The sequence below is a fragment of the Malus sylvestris genome, chromosome 15, assembly GCF_916048215.2.
Source record: "Malus sylvestris chromosome 15, drMalSylv7.2, whole genome shotgun sequence".
In the NCBI taxonomy this organism is placed as follows: Eukaryota; Viridiplantae; Streptophyta; class Magnoliopsida; order Rosales; family Rosaceae; genus Malus; species Malus sylvestris.
In genome coordinates, this window is record NC_062274.1 from 8661356 (window position 1) to 8676382 (window position 15027).

Consider the following 15027-nt stretch of genomic DNA (forward strand, 5'->3'; position numbering starts at 1 on the left):
AACGGGGTTTCGTTGTGTAGTGCCTTTTGCTGCCGCTTGGAAGGACTGTCTCGTAGCTACCCGCTTTGCCGTGCTGCTGCTGATTTATTTATTTATTTTTTTTTTCGAGGTCATGGTATTTTTTAAGTGCTTTAAGGGCGGCACCCTTACCATTCTTGCGCAGGCCGGTGACTTGCAAGACAGAGGAACGACGTTGAAGCTTTACGAGCCACTGACCGGTCCTAAAGCGCTTGCTCTTCTCGCGAAAGATAACTCCATGCATATTAAGTCGTGGTCTTCCGAAGTATCTTGGGATGTGGTGGATTCTGTCCAAGCAGATACGAAGAAGAAGGCGCGCATCTCGAAGATTCTTATCTTGAATCCGTCGCACCATGCCGGTGACAATCATTCGGCCTCATTTAAGCTTCTTGGTGATCACATCCGCATCGGAGCCAAGGCTTGGAATGGTACCTTGTCTACTGCTGGAGAGGCCGTTTTTGATGAGTTTTATTGGGAGTGGCTCGAAGATGTCTTAAGCCGATCTAAGGATGTGCTCACTAAGGTGGACCTTTACCATGCTGTGTATGCGTCTTTGTTTAGTTACGATCGCCATCATTCCGTTATTCGTGCGTTCTTAGAGTGTTGGTGTTCGGCCACTAACACACTTCACACAGCGCAAGGGGAAATGTCAATTTCACTTTGGGATCTTCACAGGATAGGAGGTTTGCCGATCCAAGGCAAGTTTTACGACGAGGTTGTTCCCAGCGCAGAGGACCTTTCTCTTTGCAATAACCAAGGATTGCCTGCCAGTTGCCGCTATTTGTTTTGGGCGTATCACAGGCTTTTCCAGGATGCTCGAGGTAAATCAGGCGTGAGCATTTCCTCATGGATCCGATTCTGGTACTGGGAGGCCATGAGGTATAAGAAGCCTTTGAAGAGAATTGGTCGTAACAAGACCACTAGGCCAAAGGGCGACTCAGACCCGTCCGGTGTTATTGGCGCAACCAGGCGTCGCTCTTCTGACGAGTTGAGAGCATTTGAGGATCTTGGCATAGCACCAGAGCATGTGGAGGAGTCTTACCTGGCTGCTTTCTTAGCTTGTTGGCTTTGTAAATTTGTTTTCCCCGCAGGCGACGTCAACTTAGTTCGTCCTGGAGTTTTCAAAGTTGCTAGCAAGATGGCTGCAGGTGAGTCTTTTAGCCTCGCTATTCCGGTCTTAGCCAACATTTACAATGGCTTGAGCATGGTTTCTGACGCGGCAAACACTGAAGATCGTGCTGCGGTGCTTCCTTACCACTATGTGTATGGTTGGTTGGGTGAATATTTTGGAACTCATTTTTCTCTGTCGACTCTGGATAAGTCGAGGCCTTCTTCATCGACCGGAGCCAAGCTAGGGCCATTGATGACGAAGTATTCTGGTGTGCTCTCCGCGAAGAGCCTTGACGATTTGCAAGCGCGAGCGCTATTTAAGAGTTGTGAAGATTTGAGGATGGACCCCTTAGTGAGAGTTGGCTCGGTACGGCGAGGCATCGTAGACAACTCGCATCTCCGCTTCTCGGACTTGTCTTATCTTATAAGTCTTCGCTCGGGGTTTGTTTCTTTGCGGCAAGAAGACCGATGTATCATCCAGTCATATAGCCCCCACCGTTTCAGCAGGCAATTTGGTTTTGTCCAAAGCGAGCCAGACAAGTTGAAGGAAAGGAACCCATCGGTATCCCTGCAAGCCGTGTACATGCATTGGGAGTCTTGTATCCGTTCATGCACAAATGCTGTTATTACGCTGCCGGCCAAGGATGAGTTCAGGGGTAATCCAGTGACCCGTGTTTACGCACGTTGGTGGTCAAAGACACATTATGAGAACACGGGGACGGCAAGTGGCGCCAATTCTTCTCACTTAAGTGATGATACCTCGATTGAGGGTTGTCCTGTGGTTTCTATGCGAATGGTACCCCTTGATTGCGCGAGTGCAGCTCCCTTACAAGATAGACTTGTAGCTTTAACTCTTCAACGTTCATGCTTGTCCCCTCGACATCCGGATGCTTCCGAAGAGGCGGGGGATGAAGGTGACTCGCACGAAGATGGATTTATTTTGCAGCAGTGTCCCCAAGTTTCAAACAAGCGACCACTTAAGGATGCTCAGGCTGACAGTGATGTCAATTTTCGTCATAAGAAGAAAGAAGTGTTTAGAACTCCTCAATTCGATGACCGTACGCCATTTGAGAGAGATGTATATCCTTTATTTTCTCTCATGATTTCTTCTGCTTTTGTCGTTTTGGCTTTTATTTCTAACATATTTCTTTATCTTCTTTAGGTTGGGCCTTCCCATCATTTTGATTTGGCAACTGCAGATGTTTATTCCTATACGGGGATGCTATTTGCAAGTAACCTACCTACAGACGGGGATATCGGGGATCCTCCTGGTGCAGAGCTTGTTCCAAATCCGTCGAACTTCCCGAGTTTGCCACGTGTGGGTGGGGGTATGCAAGAACCCGTCATGTGTCCAACGTCTTTGCCAGCTAGCTCTGAGATCTCTTTTAGAGGGCCGAATCTTAGCGGTACTGAGCGACTCATCCATCGCATAAGTCTTGGTGCGGCAATGGAGATCAAGGGCCATATTGAGGCGAGGATTTCTAAGTGTCCACTGGAAGACCTCCCATTGCTTAATGAGGATTTGTCGAAGTTTGTTTCGGTGATTGACAACCTTAACGTTGATTCATTCTCCTTGAAGATCAAGATTGCCGAACTCATGGCCGCCTCGACTGAATATTCTTCCTTGCGTGCTATTTCCTTAGAGAAGTTGAGTCCAGATGTCAGAGCTCATCAGCTAACCATGATAGACTCATCACTGGCTCAAGTCCGGTCATTTCAGCAAGCTGTTTCAGGAGATTATCAAGCCACGGAGGCTTCGTTAACTTCTGTCCAAGGGCGTCTAGATGCATTGGTGCGAGAGCGAGAGCAGTTGGTAGTCGAGGCATCACAACTTGAAAGTGTCCTCGCAGAGCAGGGAACTGCACTTTCTCAGTACCAAGAAGAGATTTCACGCCTAGAACGAGAGAAAAACACGACTATAGAGTTACCCGTCTTGTCTCCCACCGAGGTAGAGACTTTGAAGACCTTGGAAGGCTCGCTTGGAGATCGCCTTCGTAGTTTTAGAGACATAGTTTTCAAGTAATATTTCTTGTAATAAGGCCTTGGAGCCAACTCCTTCTTTCAAAGAAATAAAGCATTTATGTTCTTGAATTTGCTCCTCGATCCTCAAAGTGTTTACTTATTATTATTATTATTTCTTTTAGATGATGTGACTGTACTTGAAGTTTTGACACTTCGAGTTGCCTACGTACCCTTTGTTGAGGAGGGATCAAGTCATAACGTAGTTCAAAATACATTTTTTTTTCTATTTTTTTTTTGTGCCGTTTGCAGTTTCAGCTCATGCAGACCAGGAGCGTTGTGCCATGCAATTTAGGCTTGTGCAGGCGAGGAGCCTTGTGTCCTACAGTTTAGGCTCGTGCGGACAAGGAGCTTTGGTTCGTGCAGTTTAGGCTCGTGCGAACAAGGAGCAGGAATTTGTTGCCTTTCAGGGGTAGTAGCGCTTCAAGAATCTACCGTTGATAGGGCCGATCTTCAAGCCGTCCTCCGCCATGATTAAGTAGGCGCCATTGGTGTAGACTTCTTGTACTACGTATGGTCCATCCCATTTTGACGTGAACTTGCTCTTTGTCTTGTGAGTTGTGATGATAGGCCTACGCAATGAAAGGACGAGATCTCCCATTTGAAAAGACCGAGGGAGAACTTTCTTGTTGAAGGCTTTAGAAAGTCGCACTTGATAACACTCCAGGTGTTGCTGGGCTTCGAGTCTTTTCTCATCCAGTGCCTCCAGTTCTTGAAGACGTAGCTTTGCATTCTCTTCATCAGTCAAGCCTTCTTGTATAGCCATCCTTAGCGAGGGGATTTGACTTTCGAGCGGTAGAACAGCTTCTACGCCATATACAAGAGAATAAGGTGTGGCTTGGGTAGGCGTTCTATATATTGTCCTGTATGCCCATAGGGCTTCGCCTATTCTTTCATGCCAGTCTTTCTTTGTTCTACCGATTACCTTCTTCAGAAGGTTGCATAATGTCTTGTTGAATGCTTCTGCAAGACCGTTGGCCGGAGCATGATACATGGAGGATTTGTGCTGCTTGAACTTGTATTTCTCGCAGAGCTCGTCCATGAGTCGGTTTGAGAACTGCTTTCCGTTGTCGGTGACAATGTAGCGAGGCACCCTATATCGATGGATGATATGTCCCTTGATGAAACAGACGACAGTTTCCTTCTTGACTTCCTTCAGGGGTATGGCCTCAGCCCATTTAGAGAAGTAATCTGTTGCAGCCAGGATGTAAGCCTCTCCTGTAGATGACTTTGGCGCAATTGGTCCTACGACATCCAATCGCCATGCATCGAACGGCCATGAAGTAGCTGTGGGGTGTAATGGTTCAGGAGGTTGATGTATGAAGTTGGCGTGAAATTGGCAGGCTTGGCACCTTTTGGCGTATTCTAGGCAGTCCTTTACCATGCTTGGCCAGTAATAACCCATTCTTTTGAGCTGGAAATGAAGCTTTGGTCCGGACTGGTGCGCTCCACATATTCCTGAGTGTGCTTCTTCCATGGCTTGATTGGCTTCTTCCTCGCCTAGGCATCTTAGAAGTACCCCTTCAAACGATCGCCGGTAGAGTGTTCCTTTGTAATAGAGGAAGCGGTGTGCTCGTCGACGTATTTCAGAGCGGTGTTTCGGATCATCTGGAAGCATTCCGTGCTCCAAGTAGTTGATCAGAGGCTGTCTCCATTCTTCAACGTTGACCGGAAGTATTGAAATAACGTTTGTATCACTTAATACCATTTCGGTGACAAGCGGGATTACCCATCTTTGGCAGACTGGCACGTTTGTAGCTTTGTCTTCTCCTAATGTCATGCTCGAGGCTAGGTTGGCGAGAGCGTCTGCCATTTGATTCTCTTTTCTTGGCACGTGTTCTAGTGTTACGGCCTCAAACCTTTGTAGCAACTGCGTTGCCAGCCGGAAGTATGGGACAAGGTCATCTTTCCTCACCTCATATTCAGTCAGGAGTTGATTGATTATGAGCTTGGAGTCGCCGTATATCTCGAGGGCTGCGATTTCCATGTTGATTGCCATTTGGAGCCCGAGGATCAGTGCTTGGTACTCAGCGACATTGTTGGAGCATAATTCGCTTAGCTGGAATGAATAAGGTAGTACTTGCCTTTGTGGCGACATGAATACTACTCCTGCCCCCGCTCCGTCTGCTCGTGCAGATCCGTCGAAGAACATCGTCCATGTCGGGAATATGTCGATGCAGAACACCTCTTCGTCGGGCAAGTCGTCTGAGATTTTCCAATCGGCCGGGATTGGATGGTCGGCAAGGAAGTCTGCTAGCGCTTGTCCTTTCACAGCTTTAGCTGGGACGTAGATGATCTCGTATTGATTGAGAAGTAATGCCCATTTAGCTAGTCGCCCTGTCAAAACTGGCTTAGACATGACGTATTTGACCGGGTCAGCTTTAGCAACCAAGTGGATGGTGTAAGCATGCATGTAATGTCTGAGCTTCTGGATGGCAAACATCAAGGCCAGGCACATTTTTTCTATTGGGGAGTATTTCAATTCAGCACCGGTAAGCGTTCGACTGAGGTAGTAGAGCGCTCCTTCTTTCTGGGCCTCGTTTTCCTGTGCCAAGAGTGCTCCAACTGAACTTTCCTGAGCAGCAATGTACAATATGAGCGGTTTCCCTGGTACAGGTGCCCCCAGGACAGGTGGTCTTGATAAATACTTCTTTATGCTTTCAAAAGCGTTGTTGCATGCTTTGTCCCATACGAACGGAACATCTTTCTTCATGAGTCGACTGAACGGTTGACAACGCCCTGCAAGGTTGGAGATGAAGCGTCTGATGAAGGCTAGCCGACCTTGTAGACTTTTCAACTCGTGCAGGTTTCTTGGCTCGGGCATGCTTTGAATGGCCTTGATCTTTGATTGGTCTACTTCAATGCCACGATGCTTGACAATGAAGCCAAGGAACTTTCCAGATGTGACGCCAAATGCACACTTTAACGAGTTCATCTTGAGGTTGTATTTTCGCAACCTTTCGAACACTACTCGCAAATCCTTCAAGTGATTTGATCTTTTCTTTGTCTTGACCACCACATCGTCCACATAACATTCTACGTTCTTGTGTAGCATGTCATTGAAGATCTTCTGCATCGCGCGTTGATATGTAGCTCCAGCATTCTTCAGACCAAAGGGCATCACCTTATAGCAGTAAATACCTTTCGGAGTGCGGAAGGCTGTTAGTTCCTCATCTTCAAGAGCCATGCAAATTTGATTGTATCCAGAAGAGCCGTCCATGAATGATAGTGCCTCATGGCCAGTGGTTACGTCCACCATGATTTTGATGATTGGCAAGGGGAAGTCATCATTTGGGCAAGCATTATTGAGGTCTCGGAAGTCCACGCAGACACGTATTTGTCCAGATTTTTTAAGGACTATGACGATGTTGGAGATCCACTTGGGGTATTGCACCTCTCGAATGAAGCCTGCTTCGATCAACTTGTCGATCTCGGCCTCGATTTGTGGGATGAGCTCGGATCGATAGCGTCTTTGAGTTTGCTTTATTGGTCGCGTTCCAGGCTTGACTGCAAGATGATGCACCGCAATGATAGGGTCGAGGCCGGGCATTTCCTTGTAGGTCCAAGCAAAGACGTCCTTGTACTCTAATAGCAGCTGGTAATACTTCTCTATCTCGTCCGCACCTAATAATGCACTCACGAAGATGGGCTTCGGTTCCTCACTTGTGCCTAAGTTGAGTTCTTTGAGATCGTCAACCGTGGCTTGCCCCCCATCTTCGAGTTGTGACGGTGCCGCAATGACATCTTCCTCGAGGATTTCTTCTTCACCTTCTTGGATTGTGATGTGGAAGACGTCTTGGGCTTCTTCTTTGGTGTTATCCTCTCGAGCTAGTTGGCATGAAGATTGCCCAGTGCGAATGATGGTGCGCCTTTTCACTTTCAGTGATCCGACTGTGTTAACCTACAAAATTGCTTGGCGCTTCATTCTTGAAGGAATGGAACTTCGGACGTCATCCTTTTCCGCCAGGCGATCGATCTCTTCTGCTTCTGGTGTCGTTTTTCTCCTTTTGGAAGGTTCTTTGGCTTCTCCAAGTCTTTCCATAACTGACTGTCGTGGAGGAGAGCTAGTCTTATTGCTTTGCTTTTTAGGTTTCGATAACCTTTTAAAAACAGAGCCTCGAGATGCTGACGTTTTGAGCCTTTTGAAGACGGAAGTTTTGTTTTGACCGCCCATGAGTTTAGGTGCCGAAACTCTGGCATTTGAACAGTTCATTCTATCGAATACTGATGTCCGGGGGGCAGGTTGAGGCTCCTCTTTATCTTGTATAATGCTTACGCTGATGTGTTGAGCGCTAGCATTTTTTGCCTTGTTGGAGATCTTCACCGGTGCATTTGGTGTGAAGCCAAGTCCAGCTTTGTTGTTGCTAACCCCGTAACCATGCTTCTCCAACTTCTTCTGAGTTTTAGTGAGATCACGTTCATTGTTTTTTACGGTGTTCAAATCATTCTTTCCCAAATTTGCAGAGGAGGTGAAGTTATACCCAGCTTTCGACATAAGTTTGTAGGCGTTTGGATCAAAACCTTCTTCGGTCATTTTGGTTGGGAGAAAGCTTGGTTCTACCCCCTTTGGCAGGCCTTTTATGAAGCCCTGTGATGGTTTTGCAACCTTGGTGTCGCCTAGCTGGGTCAGAGGCAAGACTGCATTCGTTTTGAGCAACTTTACATTATCTATGTGCCGCTGTGCATCGGCTTTGCTCGCTGCAGTTTCGAACGGTGATTGACCATTCTTTCTTCTCGATGTCGGGATGTACCGGAAGACGGGTACGCTTGGTCCATTTGAGGTCATCCTACTTCCTCTGGTTGTTGCAGGTTTAGAAAGCTCATCGTCGTTTTTGCTTGAAGATGGCATAGCTTCTTCTTCTTGCTTCTTGGGCATAGCTTGCCACTCCTGTTTTTTAGGCACTGCTTTGCTCATGGATTTAATCTCTTTTGGAAGAGTTTCGGGCACCGTGTCTTCATTCATGTAGAACTTGGCGTCTGCGAAATGTGATTCGGCTTCGGTGAATGGCTTGGTGTCGCCATAGATCACCTTCACTCGTTCTTGGTAAAATTTTAAACATTGGTGAAGGGTGGACGGTACCACTCCGTTCGCATGGATCCAAGGCCTTCCTAAGAGCAGACCGTAGGAAGTTCTTGCATCAATCACGTGGAACATCACGCTTGACTTGAGTTCACCAATGGTCATCTCCACTCGGATCATGCCCATCGCTCTTTGTCCTCCTTGGTTAAAACCTTGGATTAGTAGATGGCTTAGGGATAGTTCATCCACCTTGATGCCGATTGCGGTCATTGTTGACTTTGGCATGATATTTATGGCTGACCCGCCGTCCACAAGCATACGGCTGACTTTATGCTCCCTTACGTACCCAGAGACGAAGAGAGGTCGGTTGTGAGGCTTGGATCCTAGCAACAAGTCTTCGTTGGCGAAGTGGATTGTGTCCTCGGTGGCACAGCATGTGGCACACTCGTGTGGCCGAGGCCTCAAGCCTTCGTTCTTGCTTTCTTGCACTTCGTGGTCGTTTGGACTCGCTAAAACCGTTGCCAATGCCTTTCGTATCTTCTTTGGCAATTGTAGCGCTTCCTCGATGCTAAAGTGTATTGGCAGACCCTCTTCAGGTGTCGGAGTATTTTCTCCCTCAGCGGCGACAATTTTGCCCTTTGAGGGTTCTTCCATTTCTACTTCGACCATGTGACATGCGGTGATGGTGCAATGTTGGAAGAAGTCTTCCGGGAAGTACTCATGCAATGAGACGGGAATGCGTGGCTTTTGCTCTGCAGGTTCCCCAGCATATATTGGCTTAGCAGCTCTTATGTTTCTCTTAGGCTTCCTATTGCCGCGACGGCGGTGCTTTCTCCCTTGTTCCCCCTTTTGCTTTATAGCTTGCGGTTTTGGTTTCCTCGTCCTCTTATAGGTCACCAATGTCCATCCTTTATCATCGTCAGTAGGTGCGTCCTGGTTGCTTGCCCCCGGTGACGGTGGTGCAGAATGTGCGGTGTGGTTTGAGTATTGCCGAGCATGGTCAGGCATTTCTTGAAGAAGCACGGGATCAAAGGATCCGAACACGACCGTAGTGGTGTGCGTCGCAGCTGTGTCTTCTAGGTCCAGCTTAATCCGTCCTTGTTGTGCCAACTTCATGATGAGTTCTTTTAGGATGAAACACTTGCCCACATGATGACCCACGATACGATGGTACTTGCAGTACTTGGGATCATTGATGCGATTCATTTCTTCAGGGCGTTTGCATTCTGGTAACTCAATCACCTTCTTCTCCAGCAGGTCGTCCAGCATTGCGTCCATGTCGGAGTCCGGAAAAGGGTACACCTTCTGCTCCAATTCCCTCAAGGTGTTTTTGTACCTATCTTGGGTGTGGGAAGGCTCACATTTTTTTATCTCCCTTGCTTTTATTGAAAGAGATTTTGACGGGCGCGGACGAGGTCTTGATAGGGGTGGTATTGGTGGTAAAAGCTTCCTTGGCGGGCTTTTTTCCATGATTGTCTGATCTTGAAGTGAACACCTTATCCTTTTTGAAATCGGTGATGGGCTCCTTCTTTCCATGGTGGGCGATGCTCAACTCCATGTCGTGGGCGCGCGTAGCTAATTCTTCAAAAGTTCGTGGTTTGATACCTTGAAGGATGTATTGTAAACCCCATTGCATGCCTTGGATGCACATCTCGATTGAAGAAATCTCGGAGAGTCTGTCCTTACAGTCGAGGCTTAGATTACGCCATCGGTTGATGTAGTCCATGACTGGTTCTTCCTTCCATTGCTTTGTGCTCGTCAGCTCTAGCATGCTCACAGTGCGGCGGGTACTGTAGAAGCGGTTGAGGAATTCCCTTTCCAACTGTTCCCAACTGATGATGGACTCGGGCTCCAGGTCTGTGTACCACTCAAAGGCCTTTCCTTTTAACGAGCGCACAAACTGCTTAGCGAGGTAATCTCCCTCCGTCCCTGCATTGTTGCAGGTTTCGACGAAATGTGCGACATGTTGCTTCGGGTTTCCTTTTCCGTCGAATTGCATAAACTTCGGCGGTTGATAGCCCTTCGGCATCCTTAAGGCGTCGATCTTCCTGGAGTAAGGCTTTGAGTACAACGTGGAGGTATGGGAGCTCCTTTCATACTGTGCCTTGATGGTATTGGTGATCATCTCCTGCAGCTACTGGATAGAGAGAGATCCCATGAGCGCCGCTGCTTGGTCTGGTTTCGGCTTCCCATCGATTTTCTTCACCGGGGGTTCTTCGTCCCCGCCAGCTCCCTTTAGTGGATCATCCTCTGGGTCGGGTTTCTCGTTGTCCTGCGCCTCCAGTCGGTTGACTAATGCCGCGATTTGCAAGTCTTTTTCTTCCACAGTTCGAGTTAGTCTTGCGATTGCTTCATTCATTTGAGCAAGCTGTTCCTCGATTGAAGTTGCTCCAGCGGTCATGACTTGCATGGCTGAACTGCCGCTTGAATCGTCATCGGAGAGCATGGATTCGGAGTATCCCCTTGGTCTTTCCCCCCTTGGTGACCTTAGTGAGGCTAAGGTGATCACAGGCTCGTGCCTGGGGTACTCTCGTTCCCCTGGCAGAGTTGATGCAGAGGTGGCAGAGGTGGCAGAGGTGGCAGAAGTAGCTTTTGCTTTGCTTCGAGTCGTGATACCCAACGTGACACCACTTGCGACGAGGGCGCCTTTGTTCTTTGCGCCGGTTATGGGAACAGCTTGAGCCTTCCTTGACGTCATTGATTTTGGAAGTGTGCTTTATATTCCTTGAACGGAGGAAGAGATGAGAGGTAGAGAGGTCCCACTGGGCGTGCCAATTTGTGAACACGGAAAATTCCTGAAACGAAAGAGACAAGAACGACGTGCACAAACAAATATTTGTATTTGATGATTTTGGGTTACAATCTCTCTCTATTTTGATCCTCTGATTCAATCTCCGTAAGGTGTTGATTGGTGGATGTTTCGTTGATCCAAGGGCCGTCGAGGCTTGATCTTGGATGAACTGTTGGAAGTTTCTTCAAAGGGCCGTGGGCTTGATCTTTGAAGGTGGATTTGAGCGGATCTTCAAGAAGCCGTTGGGGCTTGATCTTGAAGAACAGTGATGAACGGATCTTCAAGGGCTTTTGGGCTTGATCTTGAAGAACGGTTGGATGTGTGGATTTGTCGACGTTTGTTGATCCAAAGGGCCGTTGGGGCTTGATCTTGGATGAACGGATGATAAATGATGGTGCTTTCTTCAAGGGCCGTCGGGGCTTGATCTTGGAAGAACGATGAACGAAGAACGAAGAACGAAGAACACTTTCTTGATTCTTCGGGAACCTGGATGCTTGAGAGCCTTGGAGTTTCAGAGCTTCAGAGCTTCATGGCTTCAAGGTGTAATGTGAATTGGTCCCCTCAAATGAATGAAATGGGCTTGTATTTATAGAAATTTCCAAGGCCTAATTTTGAATATAATATTCCAGATGAAATAAGTCGTCTCTGCCAGGTGTTGACACTGCGTCCTATTTGATGACTTTTCCAACTCATTTCAATTTTCGTTGAGTCACACGCTACGTGGAAAATTTATGTAATACATGAGCGTTGAAACTTTGATTTATCGGTCAACATTTATTTACCAAAATTTCGATGTCTACAAATATTAATGCAGGTTGTACTTAATAGTGGACATTTATAAAACTGAAACATATATACACAGTCAAACTATTCAACTCAAAGATATTAAAATGAAAGCTGCATCATTGAAGATGATTAAATAAATTGAAAATATTAAATAATCTATTCTATTAAGAGAACCCTCCTTGTCAAATTTTGCCTTTTTTTTTTTTTGGCCCTCACTTTTGATATACAATAGTAGGGCAAAATAGTAATTTTGTACCTTTTAACAAAATTACAATCATATTCCTATTTTTCCTATTTTACCCTTTTTTTTTTTGAGAAAATGACAATTATATACTTATTTTTTCAATTTTACCCTCACTTTTGATACACAATATTTGCATAACAAGGACAAAACAATAATTATGTAATATTAAAAAAAATATACACTTATTAAGAGAAATTGTTTCCACACAAAGTATGTGCTCTCTGCTAGTATACATTAACAGAAGATGTAGAAGAATAATTTAATCTTGCTATAATAGTTAACCAGTTTGCATAAATGACTAGCTCAAGTTGTGAACAAATTGATGAAATGTGATATTCATACAAGAAACCAATTCGTTCTTATCTCAAACATGAATCCTTCTTAACTTTGGCCGATGACAACAACAATAACAGAGTGACATCAACAAGGTTATGTCATCAGGCGCGTGAAGATAGACGACCTTTAATTTAACAGACGGACGCTGCTTCGCTGCTGAACATTTCAGCAGGAGGTCCTGCTTACATCCAATCTCGTGTGAACACGTGTTCAAGTTTTGATTAAAAAAATCAAAACTTGAACACGTGTCCATCCGGAATTAGATGTAAGCAAGATCTCCTACTGAAATGTGCAGCAGCCAAGTCTTATTCTTTAACAGACAATATAATTTGGGGCATGAGGCCAATAATTATAGAACAGAGGCATGCACACTACCATTCAAACATAAAAACTAAAGTCTTCAAGAAACAAAAAAATATATACCTCTATTTAGTTTTGTTTCTTCTGATTTGATTTGTTCAAAGACTAGAAATAATAAACACGAGTGTCTAGGGAAAGAAAAGGTGTACGTAGAAATCACTTCATAGCAGATACATAAAGTATTATGCTTCTATTCAAACTTAAGTGCAATAAAAAGTAGATCAACTTTCTCTAAATAATAGCACATGTTCAGAAAATTAAAAGACTTTTATGTGCTTATAGAGAGTTGGCTACTCCCCGATCAACATTTTTCTTAATAATAAACCAATATGTGCAAGAAAAGCTTACCAGAAATGCAAGAGTTCCTATGTCGGCAGAATTTGAGGCTTGCCAATTATAAATTATGGAACTTTAACGAAAAGTTCCCGGTATTGTTTACTTTAACAAAAAATCATATTTTTACACTAAAAAGTAAATCATGGTACTATTCATTTGACCCTTTATTTTGTCTTTATCGTTAAAACTCAAAATTTTCAAACATTTTCATTAGTTTTCCTTATAAATTATTGTAAAAGGAAATATATGTATGATATTATCATATAGTGACAGGGACTCTTATATATAAGAGCGAGAAAGTTAATAATTTTCTTAAATCTAATTTAATATCAAATTCGTCATAGATTCGAATATAAGACTTCTTACTTCTAAATAAAGATAAATATCACCAGACCGTAGTACTAAATGACTTACTATAAGTCATTCTCATATATAGTGAGACTCAATACATATATACCCACATATACAAGTTAATCCAAATTAAAATACCAATCCCAATATTTTCACAGGGATTGAGACTTCAGCTGTCCTCCTCCAACGAACAGGTCACTCTGTATGCTTCAATTAAAAATGCTATATGTGTGTTCCTCAAAACATTCAAGAGACAAACAAAATTCTACTGAAAGTTAAAATAAGACATGTTTCTATAACTACCTAGTCTACCCTTCTTGATAAATTCCAATTTCCAACTACCATTCAAACATAAAAAGCTAAAATCTTCAAGAAACAAAAAATACATAAATTGAAAAGGCAAAAACAAAAAACAAAAAACAAAATGTAGGTTTTATACATAAGTAGATTTTTATTTCCCCCCTAAAAAAGAAAGTAAAAAAATAAAATTAATTGATTTAACAACGTGACGTCCCCATGGGATTGTGACATAACCTTTTAATTCATCTCCGACTGCTCAAGTGGAGCCATGTGGTGGTGTAAATTTGGCTCGAAAGAAGCCAAGAGGATGTGAAGAGGAATTCCACGTCGGGGAAGTACATCAACAAGAAGATCTAAATAGAAGAAGTTTGGTCTTAAATATTAGGAGTTTTTTGTAATAAAACCCAGCAGTTAAAATTCATTAAGCTCGAATACTATTCATATATTAGGCCTAAGTGGTTAATTAAAGATAATATCAGTGTATAGTTGTACTTAATAGTGAACACTTATAAAAGTGAAAAATATATACACAGCTAAAACAAAATTGAAACATATGTACACAACCAAACTATTCAATTAAAAGATAATAAGAAGAAATCTGCAGCATTCCCTTAACCGGTAAATATGAAACTAAAAGCTTCAAAAAAATCGATATGTGCAAACATAGCAGGGAGAAGAAACAAGCGAGATGAAAGATTATAAATTGAAAAGTGAGTTTTTATTGGTACTAATAAGTCATCTAACACATTTAAAAGTGAAATTTATTGTTTTGAAAATGAGTGTGTGATAATGTTTCGAAGTATCAATAACAATACTTTACATTGAAAATTAAAAAAAAAAAAAGTGAATTCTCACCTGCTTTGTATACAAAAAAACACGCAAGTTTGTATGTTGAATTTGCCTCTTGTAGATGACTAAGAAAACTCAATACATGTTACATTACTTGCTCATCTGACAGATGATAAATAAATTTTCTTTTAACAATAGCTGGTTATATACAGGGCCGGCCCAGGCCCAGTGCAGGAGGGGCGACCGTCCAGGGCCCAAAAAAATTAGGGGCACCAAAATTATTAGGGCGGTATATTTATATATGTTTTTATAAGAGTATAAATTTATAAAATTTGATTCAAAGACACAGAAATTTAACTAGAAGTGGTGGTTTGTCATTTGAAAATAATAAGGAGGTCTTGGGTTCAAAACACCATGTGTGCTTATTTACTTTCCTTTTATTTACAAATTTCTTTTTATAAGAGTATAAATTTAGAAAATTTGGTTAAAGGATCAAGAAGTTTAATTAGAAACAATGATTTTTGTTGTTTAAAATTAACAAGAGGTCCTAAGTTCGAAATGCTATGT

At 43.8% G+C, this 15027-nt stretch overlaps 1 protein-coding gene across 11 annotated transcripts in view; it reads right to left on the reverse strand.

Moving 5' to 3' along the window:
- LOC126603271 (UPF0481 protein At3g47200-like) overlaps positions 1-14621 on the reverse strand; it is a 92535-nt gene extending 77914 nt beyond the window's left edge. For 10 of the 11 annotated variants that reach the window (XM_050270080.1, XM_050270079.1, XM_050270074.1 and 7 more), the window contains exon 1: positions 14527-14621. The gene's annotated coding sequence lies outside the window, so the exon portion shown is untranslated. Of the gene's footprint in view, positions 1-13032; positions 13431-14526 lie in introns of those variants that run through there. The other variant, XM_050270078.1, reaches the window with a different exon arrangement.
- Between the last annotated feature and the right edge of the window lie 406 nt (positions 14622-15027).